The following is a 21,189-nucleotide window of genomic DNA, read 5'->3' as shown; positions in this document are numbered from 1 at the left end:
AATAGACATTGCTATCCCAGGGCAAGATTTGGGTAGTCAACATTTCACCATGATAGGGGAGGAGCTACATCTTTCTAGAGGGACACTGCACCTCTATCATCTACTACTGGAAATTTATAAAAACTGGGAGAGGTGGTGCCAGGTTTTCCAAGAGTATAGCAGGTACTATACTATTATATAGATTCCACTAAATAATCTCTTTTCCATACTCTGTAAGGAGATCTATTTAAGCTTAGTGGATCACACACAAATAGAATACATTAAAGTGTGATTTTTCTGGGAAGAAAGGTTGCAGAAGGCAATGAAAGGAGAAAGGAAAAGAGGAGTGAAAAAATTAAAATCCATTGTATTTATTAATTTAACATTCAAAAAGTATAAGAAACGTTAAACCTTCAAAATATTTTAATATTGCCATGCTGTCAAGCACAGCGACACATCTAATGGAAGGAGTTAAATTAACTGTGATCAACACAGAAATTTCAATGAATACAATTTGCAACAGTCCAAAAAGTATATCTCAGTGCATTAGACTGGTGTGTGGGTTAATTGGCCAGCTGCCTTTACGACAGGGTCTCCTGAGTATGCAACAGCTTGAATAGATTCACAAATCTGCATATCCTTTTTACAACAAATACCTAAAAATAAATAGCATAGACTTTCAGTGATTGATTCATTATTCCTTGAAAACAGCAAAAATGTATGTAGGTTGATAGTGCTGAAAAGATTGAAAAATTCCAAGTTATATTTTATGAATTTAAAAGGTAAATTTGAGAAAGAATACATGTCTAAATGTTACAAAGTTTTTTAAGGTAAAGAAAAATATGTTAAAAAATCATTTATTGACAAGACACAATATAAGTTTATTTAATTAGATACTCTAATCTGTTTTCCAAAAGTAATTTTAAATTATATTTTATTATATTTTTGAAAACTGCACAAGTACTATGAGAGAGAGAGAGAGAGAGAGAGAGAGAGAGAGAGAGAGAGAGAGAGAGAGAGAGAGTGAGAGAAGGAAGGCGAACTGGAGATGATACAAGTCTTTTTATATCACAAATCGTACTGCTAGTTGCATAGTCCCCCAAAGGCCACACTCACTAATCCTTCCCAAACCCTTCAGCCAGTTAGGGATCAAATATTGAAATAAGTGACCCAGTGGATCCATTCTCATGTAAACACCTATAGGAAGTAAGTATCATTTCAGAATTCAAATGCATGAAACTAATTACTAGGATATCGAACTTTGGAGGGAATGATATGAGTTTCTAATTTACATTTGAGGGACTATTAGCAGTTTATGTTTGTTGAGAAGAAGTCACTTTCTTTAGCAGTGTGTGTTAATGGGAATTTGCTCTTGTTTCAATAAATAACCTTCTAACAAATTATATGAAAATGTTAATAGAACTCCATCTAACATCAGTCAGTTAGAATACAAGATTGGGAGAATTGTTTGAAAGAAAATTCTGCAGGATGATGGTGGCATACACCTTTAATTCCAGCACTAGGGAGACAGAGAAAGTTGGATTTCTGAGTTCAAGTACAGTCTGCTCTACAGAGAGTTCCAGGACAGACTCCAAAGCTATACCAAGAAACCTTTTCTTGAACAAACAAATCAGGAGAAAAAAAAAAGAAGAAAATTTCAGTGACAGAGGGAGAGAATCTCAGAGAGGAAGGGTTGTTGGCCACTTTAGCATTGTCAGGTACACTTTCATATCATGAAATGAGCCTTAAACGTAATCAAAATTAACTAGTCACTCACTTAACATTGTGAAACTAATGTATCAGTATATTTTACAGGCAGGTCTCTGTTTCAGATTGAAGGGATTAAAGTTTGGCAATGTTGATGACTTCTTCTCTTTTCTGGTAACATGCAGAGTTCCTTCTTTCACCATGAATGCTAAACAATAGACATGAAGCTTCCAATTGGGCACCAGATCAATTTCTCCATGCTTAGTAGAATAATTCAACAATAACCTCAGCAATAATCCCTTATACTTGGTTGTGGAAGGTAACCAGTAACATTGATAACAGCCTGTGTGTTGCTGGGGAGGTCTCTGGAATCCTTTCGCCCAAAACTTGAAAAGAGGTAAATTGTTCTGACACTGGATATTTACTCATATACCCATAGATTAGTGCATTCCTAACTCAAAAGCTTTTTTTTTTTGCAATTGATAATAATTAATATCCCCTGACCTGCACCTGGAAAATATGCAAGTAGTAAGAAAAATGAAAAGTCAGCAAACAGGTGAAGTGTTTAGTGACTCCAAGAAAACAGCTTCATTCTGGCACAGCGGTGCTGATATAGATATGAACTCACAGTGACTAGAACAGATTAAAATGATCTGTACAAGTCAACAACAGACAAAATCCCAGGACAGCCAAGAGCTATTTACAATCGACACCTCCTAGGAAAGATAAAATCAGTTTCCTACAATGGAGTTTCATAGAGATATATCAACCACACCCTAGGAAACTAAGGAGTACACACAAAGTAAAATCTCTGTTGATGTTGTTGCTTCATGTATTTTGATTTATAGATACCTTACTTTACTTGGCTAATGTAAAAATAACATTATTTTCTTGAACTGGCTTGGTAAAACAAGTGTGCAATTTCTTGTCATTAAAAGAGGCAGATTACAGTCAAACTCATATGTGTGCTAGTTAGGTAAACATCAGTAAAGTATGTGAATTCACAGCCTACTTGAATACATAGCAACTGGGAAGTAGTTATCAGTATTTTAATATGAGTATTTTTGTAATATAGTCTGATTCTACTTAGAGCAATTACCTGATTACAAAGCTGTATTTTAAAATCCTACATCAACTTAACTTAGAAATACAGAACTGTTAGGATATTTGAGAACTTTCAGATGAGCTTAATTCAGAGCTACTGATAACTCATTTTAGTCATAAAGGTCATTACCGTTGGCAGTTGGTAGAAATGTTTTCTTCAATGATTAATTTCTGGACCCATTTTTTATAACATGTTCAATCGTTTTTCTTGTATAAAAAAGGATGAGTTATTTTTCTTTCAAGAGTTATTAAAATAGTAGTCTGTGGCGTTAATGTAACTCTAGTCAGTTTCTCAAAAGCACAGTTTTTTTTCTTTAATAAAAATAGCTTATCTCAGGTCAATGTTATGTAATATCTTGAAAATAAAATATATTATAAGGAAAAAGTCACCAAATTAAATTCTTCATCTCCAAATGAGCCATATCCCAATGGTAATAAGTTTTGTCATATTCTGTACGTGAATTTGTACCCAGGAAGTTAACAATATGAATTCATTATTCATATGTAGAAGAAGCACCAAACCATTCTTTTATTGCTATTGACACAAACACCCCTGGTAAATTACACAGAATCTAAAGTTTGTTACCAATATGCTTTATAAAAACATTTACCTTTGTACTATACTGGTGAATTCAGAAATAAAGGTTTAAGTAAATTCAATACAATATTGCTACATAAAGAGGTTAAAATTGGGGTATAGATTCACACATATTCAAAAAGCTAAATATTACAAACAAAATAGAAGTAAATGTATTTTTGATGATACCGAAGACACTAAGCAAATGATCTCATGATTCCTGTTCCCTAAGTTACTGGTCTTAGAAATTTCACCAGACTTCAAATCAGGAACTGAAACTCTATGGTACAAGATGCATTCTTTGAGTCAAAAGAATACAAAATGTTATAAGATTGAGGAATCTATGGGTAATAAGTAAAAATAGTTAAGTTATCAAAGAAAATAAATCTAGAAACCCGCACTAGTTATAACTCAGTTGTTCAGTCAACACTAGTCAGAAGATATAGGTATAAGGCTGGAATTCTCCAGATTCATCAACAGGCCCCTTTCCAATTCTCTGGTCTAGAACACTTCAGGCCCCTAAAGCACAGAGTGCAGAAGCACAAAGACATCTTGCTTCAGAATGGTGATGAGTTAGTCTGAAGCTGATGCAGCTCTCCTTTTAAAAGATTTGAAAGATACTATGTGAGGTACTAGTCTGCTTTCTTACAGAGTACTTGTTACAATAAGATTCATTGTGCATAGAAATACAAAAAGGATTAAACTAATGTACAAAACACAACTTTCATAGAGATAAAATTCACTTTTAAATAATCAAGTTACAATCATTAAAAATGCAATGGAATTAAAATTTGAACTTTCTTGAAGAGAAAAATAATAAATTTGAATAATCAGGACTGACACATAATTTAGAGTCAGCAGACAATGAAATTAAAACTTACTTTCTCTGCTTGAAAAAATTAAGTAGCTCTTAACAATAATTTTAAATGTGTATTAAATTTAGATCTAAATTAAATGTGACCTTGGAAAACGCTTCAGTAGGTAAAGTATAGGCCTCTCAAGTATGGGACCAAGTTCAGATCCCAGGACACAGATAAAATGTTCTTCACAGATCTGGAGAGGACAATAATCAACTTTATATGGAAAAACAAAAAACCCAGGATAGCCAAAACAATCCTATACAATAAAGGATCTTCTGGAGGCATTACCATCCCTGACTTCAAACTCTATTACAGAGCTACAGTAATGAAAACAGGGTGGTACTGGCACAAAAACAGAGAAGTCGACCAATGGAATCATATAGAAGATCCGGATTTTATCCCACAAACCTATGAACACCTGATTTTCGATAAAGGAGCTAAAAGTATACAATGGAAGAAAGAAAGCATCTTCAACAAATGGTGCTGGCACAACTGGATGTCAACCTGTAGAAGAATGAAAATAGACCCATATCTGTCACCGTGCACAAAACTCAAGTCCAAATGGATTAAAGACCTCATTATCAGCCCGAAAACACTGAACCTGATAGAAGAGAAAGTGGGAAATACCCTACAACAGATGGGCACAGGTGATCGCTTCTTAGGTATAACCCCAGAAGCACAGGCATTAAGGGCAACATTGAATAAATGAGACCTACTAAAACTGAGAAGCTTCTGTAAAGCAAAGGACACTGTCACTAAGACACAAAGGCAACCTACTGACTGGGAGAAGATCTTCACCAACCCCGCAACAGACAAAGGTCTGATCTCCAAAATATATAGAGAACTCAAGAAACTAGACTTTAAAAGGCTAATTAACCCAATTAAAAAATGGGGCACTGAACTGAACAGAGAATTCTCAACAGAAGAAGTTCAAATGGCCAAAAGACACTTAAGGTCGTGCTCAATTTCCTTAGCAATCAGGGAAATGCAAATCAAAACAACTTTGAGATACCATCTTACACCTGTCAGAATGGCTAAAGTCAAAAACACCAAGGATAGCCTTTGCTGGAGAGGCTGTGGAGGAAGGGGTACCCTCATCCATTGCTGGTGGGAATGCAATCTTGTGCAACCACTGTGGAAGTCAGTGTTTCGGTTTCTCAGGAAATTCGGGATCAACCTACCCCTGGACCCAGCAATACCACTCTTGGGAATTTACCCAAGAGATGCTCTATCACATGTCAAAAGCATTTGTTCAATTATGTTCATAGCAGTATTATTTGTAATAGCCAGAACCTGGGAACAACCTAGATGCCCTTCAATGGAAGAATGGATGAAGAAAGTATGGAATATATACACACTAGAGTACTACGCTGCGGTAAAAAACAATGACTTCTCGAATTTTGCATGCAAATGGATGGAAATAGAATACACTATCCTGAGTGAGGTATCACAGACCCAAAAAGAAGAACATGGGATGTACTCACTCATAATTGGTTTCTAGCCATAAATAGGGGTCATAGAATCTACAATTGGTGAACCTAAAGAAGCTAAGTAAGAAGGTGAACACAAGGAAAAACATATCGTTATCCTCTTGGATAAGGGAAGTAGACAAAATTGCCGGGGAGAAAAGTGGGATCTTGGGGGTGGGGTGGGAAGGGGGTAAGGGGAGATGGGGAGAGAAAAGGTAGAAGGGAAGGAGGAGGGACTTGGGGAAATAGGAGGATCGGGATAAAGGAAGGTTGGATAGGGGAGCACGGAACCAAAATTCTTAGTTAAGGGACCCACTTTAGGGTGGGCAGGAGAATTGACCCTAGAGGGGCTCCCAGGTGCCCAAGCTGAGGTCCCCAGTTAGTTCCTTGGGCAGCTGAGGATAGGGAACCTGAAATGACCCCATCCTAGCGCAATACTGACGAATATATTGCATATCATCTTAGAACTTTCATCTGGCGATGGATGGAGATAGAGACAGAGACCCACACTGGAGCACTGGACTGAGCTCCCAAGGTCCCGATGAGGAGCAGAAGGAGGGAGAACATGAGCAAAGAAGTCGGGACCACGAGGGGTCCACCCACCCACTGAGACAGTGGAGCTGATCTACTGGGAGCTCACCAAGGCCAGCTGGACTATTACCAAAAAAAGCATGGGATAAAACTGAACTCTCTGATCATGATGAACAATGAGGGCTGATGAGACGCCAAGGACAATGGCACGCAGTTTTGATCCTATGCAATCTGCTGGCTTGGTGGGAGCCTAGCCAGTTTGGATGTTCACCTTCCTAGATATGGACGGAGGGGGGAGGACCTAGGACTTACCACAGGGCAGGGAACCCTGACTGCTCTTTGGACTGGAGAGAGAGGGGGAGAGGAGTGGGGGGAAGGGGAGAGGGGTGGGAGGAGGGGGAGAAGAGTGGGAGGAGGGGGAGAAGAGTGGGAGGAGGGGGAGGGAAAGGGGAGGCTGGGAGGAGGTGGAAATTTGTTTTTTTTTCTTTATTCTTCTTTTATCAATAAAAAAAGAAGAAGAAAAAAAATGTTAGACATGATGGCCTATCATGCCATCTTGGTTATAGGAAGACAGAGAGAGGGGGTCCCTGGCAATCCTTGACTAATCAGATTTGTGGATTTGGTTAGTTCCTATTTTATTAACACAGTCTATATCAAAGGATAATCTAGAGATTAACAGAAGATAGTTCATATCAGTTTCTGGCTTCCACATGACCTTGTAAAATTAGTTAAACCATCAACAAAAACAAACATTTAAAAAACACAAAACCTAAACACCTGAAATGCTAATATACACCAAATTAAAAGTTATATTCAAGGGCATTAGTGACAAGTTACACACTTCACATAAAGGGTTGTTAAGATTGAAAATTTACAGAGGTAGATATATAAAGTCAGATGAGTCATAGTCAAGAAAACAGAAGACTCAGATACATAAATAGCACATGTGATCTCAAACCAGTGGCTATGACTGATAAAACTCCCATGAAGCATCTCAGTGAGGGCAGTTGCCCTCTCCATGTCACACACAGGACCCAGCAAATGCATTATAATTTCTAAATACCTCAGATACAGATGTGCAATCTCCTCCTTACCTCTGCTCAGACACAACCTGGTGATATTCCCAAAAGACTGAGCCTTTAGCCAGTTCACCTGCTAACATATTTCCTTCAGAAACGATGTTTACTTAATAAGAAATTAAATGGCTTCTAAAGCACTAATATTTCAACTATTAATTGTCTTCATAATTTATGTTCACTGACGATTTTTGTTAATTTTATTAAAGCTGCCATATGACAATAATGTTGGTTAATTTTACAGATAAAACCTGCAATCTTTGGCTTCTATGTCTAATATCAATATCTATGCTCTCTAGATTGAATTTATATCATGCCTTGCTTTTCCAATGCAGGTTTTGCTTAGTCACCACATTTTTTTTTTTATCACTTGACTTTAATCTGTCTTTATTGCTTTTCCAGTCTGTACTCTGGATATCTGTCTCTTCTACCACAATTCATCTTTCTCATTGATTTATCAGTGCCTTGCCGTGAATCCTTTATCATGTACCTCACTATCTCAAACAATTTGGGCAACACCTCACTTTTATAAACAAAACAACATTTCACTCTTTAAAACTTGAACTTCTACACTCAAAAATAATGAACATTTGGCTGTCTTAGGCCAAATATAGCCTAAGATCTGGTCTACTAGCTAACATCTGCGGTGTCCTTTTATTCTACTGAGCAATTAGTAGACCGGTCAAATTAGCATAAGCATGGGTAATTTCAAAGCAGATCAATGGTGTGAAATAGCAAATAAATAAATAGATAGATAGATGATAGATAGATAGACGGATAGATAGATAGACAGATAAAATAATCTAACTCTTCATGTACTATGCAAAGGAAGTATTTAATCTTGCTAGTTACAGCATTTCTACTGTAAGGAAAAGAAGCTATTTATTTATGTTTTCCAGGGAATAGCTTCCATTTGACTAGACAGGGGAAAGATTATATACTGTGTGATTATTGCATGTACCAAGACTTTGCAGAGGAGAGGGCTGGTGTTATGCTAAAAAAGAAGCAAATGCAAGCACCCCCACAGTTGAATGGGCAAGGCTACACGTAATCTTGAAGCTAGGAAGTAGCCAATCCACAAAATACAATAATGCCTGTGAGGCAAAAGTCTAGAGGAGCTTAGAGTGGTCTTAATAAAGTAGCTTGTGAAACCTTCCATGGATGAGATGATTGCCATATAAATAAGTATGATAATATTAAGTTTATTGGATAGAGACAAGGAATATTTATTTATTTATTCTCTCTCTCTCTCTCTCTCTCTCTCTCTCTCTCTCTCTCTCTCTCTCTCTCTCTCTCTCTCTCCACTACAGTGAAGGGTTGGGTGTCAGAGGCCATTCTTTGGGAGTTTATTCTCTGCTATCCTGTGGGCGCCACAATATTGCTGTCATTCCTAGCTACAGAAACTGTTACAACTTTCCTTGTTTGCCAGCTTAGGAAATGTTTATTCTTACCTTCCTAGTCCTGGATGGAGAGGGAAGGACCTTGGACTTCCCACATGGCAGGGAACTGGACTGCTCTTTGGACTCGAGAGGGAGGGGAAGAGGGCTAGGGGGAGCACGAGGGAAATGGGAGGAGGGGAGGAGGTGGAAATTTTTAAATAAATAATAAAAAAAGAAAAAATATCATATGAATGAAATAATAAACCTAGCATTGCCTCAACTGTAGAGCTTCTATGAGAAACAATAAAGCAATATGAACTGGAAATTAAAAGAAAATGATAAGAAGTAGCAAGACATTTTCTCATAAAGTATCATATTTAAATAATTGATAAAAATGATCTCCTAAATTTATATGAGAAGCCAAGGACAATGGCATTGGGTTTTGATCCTACTGCATGTACTGGCTTTGTAGGAGCCTAGTCTGTTTGGATGCTCACCTTCCTAGACCTGGATGGAGCGGGGAGACCCTTGGACTTCACACAGGGCAGGGAACCCTGACTGCTCTTTGGACTGGAGAGGGAGGGGGAGGGGAAATGGGGGAATGGGGGAGGAAAATGGGAGGAGATGGAAATTTTTAATAATAATAATAATAATAAAAACTTGTCAGATGAAATGTTGATGCCTACAAGTAATTACAATTATAATATATATTATACTAAAAATAAATAAAATGATTTTGTATATTGAAAAAAAAGGCAACAAGATAACTGGAATTAAAAAGGGCAAAGGTGAAGTTATGCCAGTTTATTACTTTTATATATTTACAATTTATTTAAATTATCCATGTTTATCTGAAATTATGTCAAAATTAACATTTGTAGCATGAATTCTAATTGGTCTTAATAATAAAAGCCTGGAGTCAGATATTAGCGGGTAAAAGCTGAAAGATCAGAGAAGCAGAGCAGCCAGTCACTAGTTCTTAACTCTACAAAATTCTCAGATGGAATGGGGTATCCTGTCTCTACAAGTCCTCAGACTGAATGCCTATTCTACAAAACTTCATACTAAATCCTGAGCTCCAGTCTCCTCTTGCCTTATTTTCTCTCTCCACCCAGCCAAATCACTTCCCATCTCTGCCTCCCTGGTGCTGGGATTAAAGGTATGAGCCATCACCACTTTCAGAAGAGATCAATCTCTGTTAGCCCAGGGTGGCCTTGCATTCACAGAGCTCCCTCTGCCTCTGTCTCCATAATTCTGGGATTAAAGGTGCCACTACTGCCAGGCAGCAGTGGTCTTTATGACTGACTAGTGTGGCTTGCTCCACACTCTGATCCTCAGGCAAGCTTTATTTATTAAAGCACAAAGAAAATACCACCACAAACATTGATACATAATTGAATTGCGACAGTATAGTAGTTATAAGATATTTCAATATTTTCTACTGATATTCCACCTTTGCTGACTCCTAGAGTGAAAACAAGTTATGAAGTATTTTATAGCAGCTAGCTTTTTTAATTATTCTTTGTTATTATTCCAAATAATTAAATGTTATTTATGATTCTTACTGTGACAAAATTAGTGATTTGCTTTCGGTACACATTTCCTTGAATGTTATTAACACCATGATGAACCTCATCTGCTCTTCATTTATTCTATTACCATCATAGTCAGACATTTTCTTGTTATTTTTAGGACAAAAACATTTAAAAAGAAGATACTTTTGAATTGACCCATTAGTAAAATTTCTAGCCCTGTCAAACTATCTCACGATATTCTGTTATGCAGATAAAACCAGACAGATGCTGATATATCAAATAAATATTGAAAATTTGATTTTCCTTTGAACAACAAAATCTTTATAAAATTAGATTATTCATTAATCTATTATTTACACATGCAACATCTATAATATCAATTTAAGCATAATAACTATAAACATTGAAATTGTTATTTAGTAACTATTTTACAGAATTAGAGAGAAAATTTACATGCATGCATTTTGTTTTATATAATACACTTCTCACATTCTCACATTTTTATGACAATACTTTTGCATGTATGAAGATACATGGGAAGGACATCAATACCTCAAATGAATTTAAAGTATGCTTGTCTGGATTTTAATTTATTTGTGTTCATCTTCAAGATATGAAGAGTATGTATGAAGTCATATTAGATAAATGATTTTGGTATAGATAGACTGAATTATCAATAAGCATAGGAGGACGCAGACAGACTTTTGAGAGATTCTACTATGAATGATTTGTATGGAATAATGCAAGTATGGTCAACCATAACTGTTGAATATTTTCAGAATCGTCTTTCTTTTTAGACGCATTTGTTATTTTTCTCCCCTTTCCAAATGTTCAAACAATAAACAATATTTGCTACTGATCAACCTTATGCAAAAGGTTAACCAATAAAACAATTAAATTAAAAGTCAACTAATATGAAGAAATAAAATGGCAGATAGAGTAAGTGTATTGGTCATAATAGTAATAGTGATAAAATACATGGCAATTAACTAATGTTTTCTTTTATTACATTTGATAAACTATTCATTGGCTGTATTGAAAAATTGCCTTTATGTAAGAAAACCCTATCTCAAATTATCACAGTAAGCTTTAAAAAAAAAAAACTTGCTTTTAGACAATGCAACAAATTGTATATTCAAAGCCTTTTTCCAAACACTGCACCTATTTAAATACTTAGGAGAGTCAAGGTTGTGAATAATGACGGGAAAGGGACAGGTGAGCAGTCTGCTGGAACTAATTATCTTCAGAAATTGTTCTGAACAGAAATTGGAATTTGATTACTCTCATTTTTCCTTTTTCTTTTCTTTATTGCCATGACCTCTGTGATTTCTAGTGACATGTTTGAAATTTAAGAAGACAAATTGGATTTATGCTAAATTGGAGAAAATGTAGCTGACTCTGGCTTTTAAAGTATATTTAAGACAGGGGTTTCCTTACTTTTGTGCACAGTGTTTGTTTTAGCATTCTGGATTATTTTGAAAAAAATAAAATTAGTTATCTCATTGAACTTAAGCATCTCTGAACACTTGTGAAATCTGAAAATTACTTGGATGCATGCTTTTATGACTATAATTAACTGTTTCCCATTTTAATAGTCTCCTTTTCCCACAACTTTTCCCCTTCCTAGGGTCTATTTTCCCATGTAGGGAAAAGTTCAATGAGTCTTTCTTAGTCTCCTGAAAAGAGTATTTTTTATTTTTCCTTCTGTTGAAATCTAAGCTAGATGTGACCATGCTCATTGTTTTTTTTTTTCGACCATGAACCTTCTTATATTGGAATACTTGGTCAGCCAGGTTAACAAGATAAACTGTAGTATAATATACTGGTACAAATGTATACAGCTTAATACATTTTTAAAAATATGTCAAATATACAGAATTATATTTGGGTGTTTTTATTGACTCAGCCAACTCAATGAGCTAGAGAGTCAATAAGCATTTAGAAAAAGACAGAAATACATCCCCCATAATTACAGATTTTCGACCTGAGTTAAGATAAAACTTCAAACTGCGATGCATTTCCATTATGCCCAGCAGTGTTGAACAAGTTGTAAAGGACCTTTGAGCAATTTGTGATTCTTCCTTTTGAAAGAGCCTGTTCATTTCCCTTTCTCATTTGCTGCCTGGCAATATTTCTGCTGCTCAACTTTTGCAGTGCTTTATATGTTTTAGCTATTAACTCTGCCTAAAGTCAAGCTGGAGTGATTTACTTTTAAGTCACTCATGGACTCAAAGAAATGAGAGCTGCCTATATTGCCATCAATAGCTAACAGCAGGCAGATAATGTATCATAGACACATAGTGGTATTTTATTTAGCTATGAAGAGAAAAAAAAAGTTTGCAGAGAAATATGTTTAACTGAAAGTACTGTATTAAATGAGGTAATGCAGGACAGTTAAAAATCAGTTGTCCAGTTTCCTACACAGATATTAGCTGAAAGTATTTACGTTTCTGAATCTCAATGGGATTGATGGTAGGCACAAGCTATGAGGTTGGCAAATGGTGTGTTAAAGAAAGGGTAAGACCAATCAGACTGTTTAACATGGAAGCACAAAGGAGATTGTGGAGGAGGAGTTAAGGGTGCAATGGGGCCCCAAGAATTTGAAGGGAATAATGTGGAGAAGAATCAAAGGAAAAAAAATTTGTTTGAAAATACAACAATGAATAACAACAGTGAGAATAATAATTTGTAATTAATTAAAATAAACTTCTGTTTACATCCACAATAGGATATTTCAACAGTCATGCATTTAACATTTCTTATTGTGCAAATTCTAATTGGCCCCATTAAATAAAAAAAAACTGGAGTCAGAAATTAGGGGATAAAAGCTGAAAGATCAGAGAAGCATAACATCCAGCCACTAGAATTCTTACCTCTCTGAATGCTCAGACCAAATAGGCAACGTCCTGCCTTTATGAATCCTCAGACTGAATCCTGAGCTCCTGTCTCCTCCTGATTTATATTCCTCTCTCGGCTCAGCCACATCACTTCCCATCTCCACTTCCCTAGTGCTTGGATTAAAGGTGTGAGCCTCCACCACTTGGCTCTGTTTCTCTTTTAGACTGATTCAATCTCGTGTAGCCCAGTGTAACCCCGAGTGCTGAAATTAAAGGTGTGTGCCAGCACTGCCTGACCTCTGTAGATAACTAATGGGGCTAGCTCCACTCTATTTTCAGGCAAGTTTTATTTGTTAAAGTAAAAATAAAATATCAGCACATCTTTGCTTTCCTTTTTCTTTGTAAATCCTATTTCAAGCTAATTCTGCGCATGTGTCGAGAAACAATAGGAATTATTTCTTCCAGAAAGGTATCTGAAACCTTTAAATGATGCATATTTTTCTAGTCATGTACTATTCAGTTCTTTCTAATATGTTTTATCATCACCTGCAAAAGTATCATTCATATATGGAAGTCAACAGAGATATGACACTCAGGAACACTACACTATCCAAAATGGTTCTGATAAAAAGAATGTGGTCTAGCTTTATGCAGTTTATCTTTACCGTATTTGAGAGGTGAATGATTATAAGATTAGGTATTCATTTTAAACATTGCACCAAATTAAATATCTTGTTTAAAACAACAATAATAATTATTTTATGAATATGCTCAGTAAATCATGCTTTTATTTTTGGCTCCAGCTAGACCCAAACTCATACCCCACAGTATCTCCAACCTCATCTACCCAAAACCTTGGACTAAAGGGGTTCAGCACCTTTATCAATTTTAAAATTAATTTTAAATTTAATTTTTGAGTATTTCTTACATGATTTCTCTACTTATCATTTCGTCTTCTCCTTTTGAAAACTCCTCTCATGCTTTGTCCTACATAAATTCATCTCTTTTTCTTTCATTATTATTGTTTATATGTAATGTATATACACACACACATGCACACACACACACAACATTCTGAATCCCTTTGATATTTTTACTTTGGTTTTCAATAAAATCTCACTTAACTTTCCCACATTGAAATAGATTATGATCATGTATATATAACTGATTTTATTGCCTTTGAGAATTTATACTGTCCTACCAACCTAAGACCTTGCATAGACATCACTGTTTGCTTTTTATTTTGCCAGAATATTCAATTCTTTATTCAATACATTTTTGTGTGTTCACTTTAGAAGTAAAATCCTTGCCAGATGATGCTGAAAATAAGAATATAAATAAAAAATACACCAGAATCATGATTGTTTAATAAATTATTGAATAGTTCACTTGGTACATAATATCCCCCCATAGAAAACACATGACCCCTTGAAGTCTCTTGATTTTAATTTTTCATTGACATAATATTTGTATATTTATGAAGTTCAATGTGATGTTTTGATCCATGCATATACTGAATAGTAATAAACACAGTGTAATTAGAAAATTTAGAACCTCAAACATTTTTAAAAACTTTTCTCTATGTAGTTTATTGAAGATAAATTTTTCATAGAATTATTTTATTATAGTTTCCCCTTCTTCAACTCCTCCAAGACCCTCCCCACCTTCCCTCTGACAAAAATCCATACCTTTCCTTTTTCTCTCTCATTAGCAAAGAAGCAGGGATTCAAAATATTCACAACAAAATAAAATAGGGCCTAATCACTTTGAACTATTTTCAGTTATATAGAGTGCATTCAGATTTCTCCCTTCTGTTTTGAAAGTGCAAATGTTTTAGTGTTGATTATATTGACTGTACTGGGACAAAGAACGCAGACACCTGTGTCCTTCTCCTAATCCTAAAGCCCCTAATCTACCCCCAGTTCCTGTGAGAAGAAACATGTGTACTCAATATTTATTGCAACTCTACTCATAGCAGTAAGAGCATGAAACATATTTATTATGTATATCCTGCAAATATTGGTTATCCCTCAGCTGTTTGAAAAATTTAACTGAAATAAAACTGACAATGTAGCTGAAATCAACATTAAAATTCATCATTTTATCTGGCTGGAAAAAGTCCCCAGACTCAATTTTTAATTAGTTCTTTAATTAATTAAGATTAACTTTGTATTAGTATTTTTTCTTTGATAGAATCAGAAAATTCATTCTGAAGTGCATTTAAGGCTCAAGGTAGCCCAATTCAGAAGACAAATAGAATACACAAAAATCAAGCTCATACTGTTTTTTTTTTAATTTCTTTTACATGGTAGAGAATATTTAGGAATAAAAATTAACACTGATAGTTTTCTCTTTAGGAGGTGACATAAATCAGAGTATTTTTTCTTCATAAAATGTTATTTGAACTTGTTAGGTATAATCTGAACATGTGAATACAATTAAAATATAAATGCGTATTTTCAACATATGTACCAATGGTTTTATTAAACTTTTATCTGCTTTATCTAGATTACAATTAAAACTTCCAGAGGAAAAAATTACTTAAGAATATCCCTTGACTACATGAAAACATCTGTTTAGAAACCCCATTCTTTTTTTCCTTCAATTTACCAAGTATATAATGTGTCCTGGGACTCTGTAATATCAATGTTTTCTAAAAAAGGAACACTGATCATAGGTGAGAAATAAATATTGTGTTATCTGGATTTAAAAATTGTCTCCTGAAAAGCACATTTTAACTATTTGTGGAAACATCTCTTGATGTTACCCAGGTAACAAAAGAGTAGACCAAACACCATTGCTCCCCAAGCAATATCTGCATGTTGTTTTCAACGTTTATGGTATATATATATATATATATATATATATATATATATATATATATATATATATATATATATCCACTAAAGAATTTTATAAATATTATGCCTCATTCCTTCCTCCATATGATACTTTTCTGTTCTCTTCAGGAGACAGAAAAAGACATAAGGGTAGGGACAGATGCAAAAGACACAACTCAGGTAAGCAAATATTTAGACTCATACAATAGACAAGAATTAAGAAAGACAGGAAGTGTAGAGAATTTAAATCTAAACTAATTTTTAGTCAAAAGACACCAATGGGACATGTTTCTATTTCTGGCCCTAGTAAAACAATAATGCATTATTGACTCTGAGTTTATTATTAATGTGTTCAGAGTGACATATTTTGAAACATTTTATGAAGAATTATTAATGTGTACAGTCTACACAGATAAATAAACATACAGAATTTCATTTTATAATTTAAAATGTACTTTAAATATGTACAATATTTCATTAAACTTAATAGGAATTTAGAGATAATTCTACAACTCATAAAGTTTTGAGTAAATTGTTTCTAAATTTTATTTTTATAAATAGGATTTGGATAATATTTCTTTGAGTAAAGAAACACCTCAAAATCTTGTTAAAAGATATCCAAAATTATCCATTCTTACCGAGAAAGAAATTTAGTGTCATTTCTCCAAATGTAAGCTAGACACTGTAATTTGCTTACTATTTCTTTTCAAATAGTTGTCTAGATTTTGATTTTAGAATGTATGAATATGTTCAGTTAAATAACAAAGAATAAATACAGATGCTCATATGAATATTTATCTGGATGACAATCTTAATATTGGGAGATATCTGGAATTATCCCAATAAAATAATACAATTCCTTAAAACTTTGAGCAAGTCATGGAAGGGGAATCAGAAACTCAGTAAATGAGTTTTAATACAGTTTGTGACAGTACAGGTCATATGTATGCAAACCTGTATCGCTGGGTTTGCAGATGGCAGATCACACCATAAGAAGCACGACAATCCCTTGAGGCTTTAAATAAACAAGAAATTGGTTGTTATAAAGCAAGAATTTTAGACTTCTGTTTTCTAAAACTTTATGATACATTTGTGTTTTAGGCCAAAAATCTTTCAGAATTTGCTGCTGTAACAATAGAAATATATACATTTTATTTTAATAGCTAATACTTACTAGCATATATTTATATCTAGACACATACATACACACACACACACACACACACACACACACACACTGATACCACTCTCTTTATAGGGTCGCGAAGCGAGAAGATAATGAACAACATCATTGACCGCTGTGTTGATTTTCTCATATTGGCTTATCTTGGTGAGATATTGCAGTGAAATTAATTTATTAAATTTAAAATAAATTTTATAATAGGTTTTATAACTAACAATGACAATGATATATGTATCATGCATTTGCTTAACAGCTATATTAGTTGTTTGAAGTTAATAACTGCATATCTGCATGCTCTCTTAATATACAGCATTCCATAATTACTAACTTACAAGTATTTAAAAACCTACTAGATTTAAGCTAATATTTCTGTGATTTTATGCTTCGTGGGATAAATACTTGGGTTGACTCTGTAAAATGAGAAATAAACAGGGGCATTTCATACACATAAAATAGGAAAATCTCAGGAGGGAGGTTATGCCTCATATGAGTAGCATGAAAGCCTCATTTATGCTGACATGCGCCCTTCACCAGAGAGACTGAGCATAAACCCTGAGTGAACCTGGAAAGCCAATGTTTTGCCACTTTCACAGCTGACATCAGAATTCTTTTTAAGAAAAAAAAAAATGTTTCTTTTTATGGTTTGACAAGCCATTTGATACGAATGAGACCCTGAAGGTGTGAGAAGAAAGAAGAAATGCGAACAGTACAGATGGATGGAATAGCTATGCTGTATTAGATATGAATGATAATGAACAAATAACAAAAGAGGCTAGCGCTGGTTTTATTGGTGATATTCGATCATCACAGAACAATTGACAGTTGCCTTCTTGAATTTAGAAGACTGTATTTTTCTGAACTGTAGGAAGGCAAATAGATTTCATCAGATCGCACATGAAATTGCACACTACGTTTCTGCTTGCTGACTGATGGGGTCAAGGAGTTTTAATAGTGTGCTATAAAAGTAGGAAGATAATATTACGACTGATTAAGAACAGTGACTATTGAACTGACATCCCTACTGATTTTTCACTGTTGACATTCTGCCCTGTAATAAATTTATTAAAGCTAAAGTGGATCATATTTTATTTTGGGAATTAACGATGTCCTCTTTATTATGACATTCTTTTAATACTCTTTTTTCCTGTTTCAAAAATATGTTGATTATGTGATAAGTTCATTTTTATTTTCATGGTTGTAGATGAATTTATTTTCATGTTTATGGATGAGCATTCTATCTTCAAGTGTGGATGTATACCATGTGTATGCTTTCCTCCACATAGGCATGAAGAATGTTTTCAATACCCTGGAACTGGAGCTACAAGCATTTTTCAGTTGTCATATGAATTATGAGATCCAAATGCAGGGCCTGTGCAAGAGCAGTAAGTCCTTGTAACACTTGAGCTATCTGCCAACCCCAGGGTTTGATCATTTTTAGAGTCTGACATTGAATCTAGTGAGTTCCCATGTGAGTGTGTATATAATTTTGAAATACTATCATGAACAACATCTCAAAGCTACAAAATGCCAAGATGAGCAAGAAACCCAGACCTTCTACCCCCAAAAGTTTGAAATGAATCCTACTCATCGATGTGTTTTAACTGTGCTGGCACAATGTTACAAAATCTTAGAGTAGGAAAAATGTATTTCATAACCCCATGAAAAATAGTGGAGTTACATTTACTCAGATGCTAGCTACCTAGTAACAAAAATAAAATATACTCAAAATCAATTCACAATTCATAAAAGCCTAATAGTTCTTGAATATGTAATAATGTGAATGTCAGCAAAAGAAGCATCAGAATTGAGATCATTTTCATACTTATATACCATATTTTCTTACACTGATGATGACAGGTTGTATTATAAGTAGAGGCTGTGTAATTTGTAGCTTAAAAAAAGAAAATAGCAAGCAGAGTCTACATTTCTGTTCCTGTTATAGAATGTCTTATTTAATAACTTAAAGATAATAAAAATTTATTTGCCATTCTTATAAAGACAGGGGAGTCCAAAATCAAAGGATTTGAGAAACTGATAGCCGTGGATTCTTAGGGCTGTCATATTTTGTTTCATGCTTCTCCTATTTGTGAAGGACTGAAAACATGTTTTTAGAGTTTCGAATAAAAAACTAATACAAAATATATAAAAGTCCTTTCAAGGACATTTTACTAAAGTATAACACATAGTAGGTTCACCTACAACATGGGGCATTATTGGTATAAATACACTATTTATTATTTTAAGATTGGCGAGAATTACTGTATTGTTGATACTTGCTTGTTTTAATTAAATATACCAGTTTATAAATTGAATGGTTTGCTTAAAACCTGAGCATCAACTGTATTCTGTAGTTTCCTATTGAAATCAAAATAGAAAGTGTTATGAAATATAACCAGAAACTAAGTGAGGTGTCTTCCTCTTCCTGTGGTGGTGGATTAATGTCTTAGATGGAATAGTGTGGATTGCAATCTGAGTGCATACAATTGATTTTCTAACCCTCTACATCCTGATTGCAATGTTTGAGTAGTCATGTGAGACCATTTCCTGTAACATGATAAATTGCTCTTTATTTTATATGGTTGATAGCATAAAGAGCATGTTGACGTTAAAAGAAATAAATATTCTGTCATGAAGTAAATTTGAAAGTTATTAATACTAAAGATTTATAATAACATATTGTATTTAAATGTTGGGACAAATATTTTATCATATTTTTCTGACATCAATATGACTAGCATATGAATAACTGAAGGTTTGATTAGACTTTGACCTGAATGATGATACAATTATAACCTTTGCAAGCATGAGTTAAAGCACCATCAAACCTTTTCATCATTTTACTTTTTCACTATCAGAAGAACATTACTCAAAAGAGAAAGGAATGAATTTGCTGGCGGCTCTGCTTAGAGTTATATTTCAATTTTTCATTACAATGGAATGTAAAGGACAAGAAAAGGGATGTGGGGAGACTACCAATTCCCTACTGCACTCTCTCATTGGCTCTGCTCCATATGGTCTGAGAAGCAGAAAAGCTGCTTAATTTCTGCAAAAAGTCAGTCAATCTCTTCCTGAAGCAGGTGTATAACACGCACTGTTGTTATGCTCCAACATGGATCTTTTATTTGCAAAATGTAAGCGATGTTTCATCCTGATAGAAAAGTTCAAACTTAGAGCTTAATTAAAATACCAAATGTGCACAAGCGATGAGAAACTGAGAACATTAAGTTTAATGAAAATTATAAAACCTTAACAGGAAAAATGAAATTATATCACCCCTTGACTTATAAAACATAATAATACTTAGTGAAATGAAGCAAATGGCATTTTTATGAAGACATTTTTGCAACATGGCATTGAAACAACTCATTCTTTGTGGTTGTTAATGCTTAACTTCCAAGATAGCGTCATATATTCTCATAATAAGCCTGAATCTAAACTAGGTTGCTTAGTTGCTTAATTTTCAAAATAGCATCACTTCATCAAAAGAAGAGGAGATAGCTCAATACCCCCTTGATGAATTCTCAATAAGTTTGATTTACTCATTTAAAAAATCTCTAGATTTTCTTATTTATTTCAGAAAGGTATTGACAGGTTAGTACTATTATCTTTATACCAAATTAAAATTTGTGTTTTTCTTGTAATTCTGGATATAATATATCAGCTGATTGGTACAATGGGACAAGTTCTCTTAGTTTTCCAAGTTGAAGAAACTATAACAGAAGAAGCAAGTGATAAAGACATAGCTCAGGGCCACAATCCATAACTACCTCAGTTAAGGCTTCTTTGTTTTTCAGAAGCAAATCGAGTGCTCCACTTCCTGTTAGCATTTATTATTTGCAACTCATACAGCACACTCATGTTCCACTGGTAAGGTAGCTGTCCTTCAGATTTTGACTGTTCCTCTCACATGAAACGTTTCTGCATTCTTCTTTCAGACTCTTAGAAAGTATTGAGTTTGTCTTCCTTCTTAGTGGTTTTGCTTCCAGCTCAATGGCAAACGATGGTGCCTGAACGTTTGGAAGAATCTAAATGCTCTGAGAAGTAGTCTTTTTCTGAGGGATGTTGGATTCTTGTAGCATCACATTGAGGCAATTTTATCCCACATTTAAATA

Source organism: Microtus pennsylvanicus, chromosome 6 (genome assembly GCF_037038515.1).
Source record: "Microtus pennsylvanicus isolate mMicPen1 chromosome 6, mMicPen1.hap1, whole genome shotgun sequence".
NCBI classification, from domain to species: domain Eukaryota; kingdom Metazoa; phylum Chordata; class Mammalia; order Rodentia; family Cricetidae; genus Microtus; species Microtus pennsylvanicus.
The sequence above is the reverse complement of the archived record's forward strand: the minus strand, read 5'-3'. Positions refer to the sequence as shown.